The following is a 3,179-nucleotide window of genomic DNA, read 5'->3' as shown; positions in this document are numbered from 1 at the left end:
GTAGCTGCATGTTATGAATAGCATGATCGAGTGTTAGGCTAGCCGTAGGTGCAAATGTTTGACCATCATCATGGTACCCAGGCCTTACCCTTTCCGGTCCATCTGTAGAGTATAGTAAGCATGAATACAACTTCAATATTTGTCTGGTATGCACGCAATCAATCATGTACCTGTCTCCGTCGTGTAAAAAGGATCAACATCTGCAACTATGGATATGATGTCTGGATTACCATCTTTCATGTTTGTCTCGCTCGTAGGTGCTGCAAGACATTAAGCATGGTACAAGTCATTGTTAGACTTGCATGTCAGGCATCACATCACAGTATTTTCACACTTTATATACCGGGTTCAATCGCACGAATAGCATCTACTTGTTCATCAACGGGTATCAAGTTTGCGTTGTATTCTTCAGCATGTTTTACGCTCGTCTGATCTGCAATACATTATGCAAGAAGCGCAATATTAGCAGAAAAGCTAGTATTCATAGTACAGTGAACACTACCTGTAGCTATGCCGTCTTCTTGTTCATGTTCACCGGCTTTGCTTCTTGCATTACCCATTCGCAAATGAAATGACCGCTAGCTCTGGTGTTTTTGAGGCCTGGGAGATGATCAGATGGATATAATAGATGCAACATGAACGCAAGAGAGATGGCGAACTTGAAGGCATGAATACATTATGAACTTGAAGGTACTTTAATTCAAAGCATCAACAGTCAATCATTGAGTTCCTCGACTTTATTCTATCTTGAACTTTAAGCAGATTTTGAGTGCAACAGTTCGCAGATTCACTCATGCTTGTGCCTCCCGCCCGACTTGTTCTACTTACCGGACTTCTTCAGGTTACTTAGATTGCTAATAAATTGACTAAGTCTGTCTGCATTTCTATTTGGTCAGCTTCTGATAAGTAGCAGCTTTATTTGATAGTAACAGTTCACTTAATCCTAGAAGGTTACTCACCATGCATTGTATTTTTTACAGTGTTCAAATATATTCCTTACTCCACCTTTCGTCTAAGCATCATGGTGCTCCAACTGGACCCAGGCTACGACAAAGTATCCAAAGTGTGTATGTGATGGCTTTGTGTATGTGCTGGCAGTGTGTATGCGACGGCAGGCTACGACAAAGTATCCAAAGTGTGTATGCGATGGCTGTGTGTATGTGCTGGCAGTGTGTATGCGATGGCAGGCTACGACAAAGTATCCAATGTGTGTATGCGATGGTTGTGTGTATGTGCTGGCAGTGTGTATGTGATGGCTGTGTATATGAAATCATGTAAATTTCAGATCTGCTATGTACGTCCATATCATTGTATTTGTGTATGGATGTAAAATCCAGATATGTATGTAAGTTTCATATATGTGATACCTGGAGGGCAGATCTTGTACGCCGTCGGCGCTGGCGCCACGTCCTGGACCTGTCTGTTATGTAGGTTCATACCATTGTATTTGTGTATGGATGTAAATTTCAGATCTAGATGTAAATTTCAGATCTGGATGTAAATTTCAGATGTGTGATACCTGAGGGCGGATCTTGTACGCCGTTGGCGCTGGCGCCATGTCCTGGACCTGTCCAGCTTCAGGTCCAGAAGGGGATCCGCGCCGGCGCGATGGATACCGGCGGTTTTGATCCGCGCCGGATCCACGAAGCGCTCAACGGGGAGTTGTGCACAGGACAAGCGCCGGAGCAATGGAGTCAGGCGGTGGGATGGAGGGGAAGGATCGATGGGCGGCGGCGGGCGAAGGAGGGCACTGTCTGCGTTTGTTACTCGCAAGAACCACGCGAGACCTCGCTCGAGGGCACGAGTACTCGTTCGAGACCAATCCCGTTTTTTTTCGCTGGTTAATCTTCGCCGGTCTATGGCCAGCGGTTTTTCTGTTTTTTTTCGTTCATCTCAGATGACAATAACGGGAGGTTGTGCGGGTGCGGGACTCCATCTCGGTGTTTTTTTTGGTTTTCCGCGATCGAGAGGGAGGTGAGAAGTAGTACCAAAGAAGTACCAAAATAGACCGGGTTAGGTGGGACGAAAATAAAACCCGGAACGCGACCTACCAACTGGGAAATTAGGAGTAGAGATTAATTGCCCGCGAAATATCCTGGAAAGTGGTGCGTCAAAGCCTTTTTCTACGACGGCTGAATCGTAGTACCCCTTTTTTTACATCAAAATCATAGTACTCCTACGGCGGTTGAGTCGTCATACCCTTTAGAAAAATGTGATAAGACAGGTACTGGTTCGGTCAAGCTAAAAAAATCCATCCATTGAGACCGGCCAGACCGCAGACGGGTAAGTTTCTGGAACAGCCTTCTAGCTTCTATGTTTTTTAAGGGAAATACCGTAAAGCTTCTAGGTGGTTCCTGCAGCTGGTTCAGTGTGGACCTGCGACTCACTCCAGGAGAGGCGAATCCGGCGCATGCTAGCCGTTGGATACGTAACGCTGACAATTGATGAACGGTAGATGCCAACCTAATGTGGGAAATCAACGGCTCCAAGCACCTCAAAAGCATTTTGGCGGGAAGCTCGGAGGGAAGTGGTAAATCCAAATTCAAAACTGCTACACTATAATAGTAGAGATAGAGATAAGGCACGAGCATCGAGCTCCTCTTATCAGATGTCTTTGGAGACATTACATACCTTGTGCCTCGTCTAGCCGCTTATTTACAAGCACGATGTCGACATCTGCTAGCCACCGAACGCCTCGCCACCTACATAGAAAAGGTGACATATTATACCTGGGATTACGATCCTCTGTGCGCCGTCATTTTTGACAACACACAGAGTCTCAGGGGCTACTATTTATACATGGCGCATTTTATATATGTGGCTCTACCAAAAGGTACACCTTTTCATGTACCTCAAAGCCTGTCAGTAAACTCCTGGCGGCCTCGTACAATCCGCTTTCCGCAGACGAAATCCTTCCAATCACCGTGTTCATCAACACACGATGTTCTTCTGAGATAGACGCTCGCCCGAGCAGATCCTTCAGCCCCTCGGACCGCGCACCAGAGGGTGCCGGACTAGTCTGACGACCTTTTTTAGGGTCCGGACTTGGAGAAACCCTCCGAGACGACACCTCGGGGTCGTCTGCCTCGTAAGATGGTATAGATGGGGGAGGCGTTTCGCTCTCCATCATCTCCGGACGAAGATCCCTTGAAGATGAGCTCTGCTGAGAAGGGTTGAGA

At 46.7% G+C, this 3,179-nt stretch overlaps 1 long non-coding RNA gene across 1 annotated transcript; it reads left to right on the top strand.

Moving 5' to 3' along the window:
* Positions 1-319: 319 nt before the first annotated feature.
* Positions 320-1,286, top strand: LOC123066095 (uncharacterized). The gene is made up of 3 exons (XR_006431225.1): positions 320-690; positions 763-841; positions 981-1,286. It is a non-coding gene; the product is annotated as an uncharacterized lncRNA (long non-coding RNA).
* The last annotated feature ends 1,893 nt before the right edge of the window (positions 1,287-3,179 follow it).

Source organism: Triticum aestivum, chromosome 3B (assembly GCF_018294505.1).
Source record: "Triticum aestivum cultivar Chinese Spring chromosome 3B, IWGSC CS RefSeq v2.1, whole genome shotgun sequence".
Taxonomy (NCBI): domain Eukaryota; kingdom Viridiplantae; phylum Streptophyta; class Magnoliopsida; order Poales; family Poaceae; genus Triticum; species Triticum aestivum.
Note: the sequence above shows the minus strand (reverse complement) of the source record. Positions and strands in the feature narration are given on the sequence as shown.